The sequence below is a fragment of the Gloeophyllum trabeum genome (genome assembly GCF_000344685.1).
Source record: "Gloeophyllum trabeum ATCC 11539 unplaced genomic scaffold GLOTRscaffold_00013, whole genome shotgun sequence".
NCBI lineage: Eukaryota > Fungi > Basidiomycota > Agaricomycetes > Gloeophyllales > Gloeophyllaceae > Gloeophyllum > Gloeophyllum trabeum.
This window is the reverse complement of record NW_006920422.1, coordinates 640,548-642,061: the sequence shown is the minus strand read 5'-3', so window position 1 is coordinate 642,061 and position 1,514 is coordinate 640,548.

Below are 1,514 nucleotides of genomic sequence, written 5' to 3'. Positions count from 1 at the left end.
AGGTGATGGAGGCATGTCATTGTGACTATTCCCATGTGCCTATAGCACGGGCTTCAACTGGCAGCACGTCATGGCGCACACTTCTGGGAAGTCACTGGTGAGCCAATGCACCTTCTACCTTCTGGACGCGCCTCATTGTTGACACCGCGCGCTGTCATACATGCACTAGTACACGCACCGAGTGAGAGCAGCGGTAGCCCCACTATTTAGAATGCAATTAGTCGATGTCCCTGTTCCAGAGGCAATATCCACCCACGTAATAGAGGACTGCTGTTTAAGAGGTCATGTTGTGAAGGGCGGCTCAGAAGGACTGAATCTAAGTGGACGACCCAGAACAATATCAAAACGGTGCCGCGAAGCCTCAAACCTGGTCCAGTAATGATATTGTCTGTTACCCGGCCACCAGGTAGCACTCCGAGTGAGCGCAGGCGTCTCTATACATGAAGGGGTTCTCGGGAGACTTAAACTAGGGCCGCCGGCAAAACAACACTATACAACCATCCCGTTAGTGATCCCTCGGGCCTCTATGTCTACACTCGAGTGGGTAAATTACTGCAAGCACCTAACACCCAAGAAAACAGAAATTAGTAGAAAATATGTATTACTAGATTCGATGGAAAAGCTTCGACTACATTCACAGTGGAGGAGCAGAATAAAAGGTTGCAAAGAGTACTTAAAAGGGCCGTCACACCGCTGCACCGGCAAGGTATCCGGGGTCTTCAAACTGTAAGCACAACGTCAGCAACTCACAGCGCATTGGTCACGCGTGACTTAGACCTGGCGGCTCTCGGCCACCGTAGGGATCGCAGCACTTACTGTTGTACCGCCACCTCGGCTAACCGAAACCGATCCGTCGGAGGCATCAGGAGGACCCCTGAAAATACCGATAGATGCCGGTGCCAGTCCGGACAAAAAAAGCGCCTCGGGCGAGGGACGCCGGAGCCAGTCCGGACGTAAGTAGGGGTCTCAGCCGGCCAACCCGGTTTTTTAGTCCGGACACCAACGGCACCCCAGCAGTGATGCCGGTTGTAGTCCGGACATGGTCAGCAGCCCGCCACTTCGTTGCGACTATACATTATCATTACCCGGTATGGTATTTCTCACCGAATAAGGATAGACATGCCTCCCCTGTAGTCGTGAACCCTCGGGTACCCCTTATTTGCACGGAATTATACAGTTTTTAGTATCACGCTGAAATCCGGAGGCACACATGGAAGACACAGCTGGGTGCCGGATGCCTCCAATATCGCGGCGGTATCGTATCTCGCCGTCCAGGGCTACGAAGCCATGAACGGGCGGGTATTTCACGCTGTCTCTCAGACCCTGGCAATGCACAATGCCTGCCGAATCACTCATTTGCCTGCCACGTCTTTTCTTTGCATGCTGGAGATCTCAAGCCCGAAGGCTCTTCCGTTATCTATTGAACTTTCTACCTCAGACTATGCACGTTTCAGGTTTTCATACATGCACCCTAGTATCTAGTGTCTAGAATGACTTGTGGACTACAACGGGTG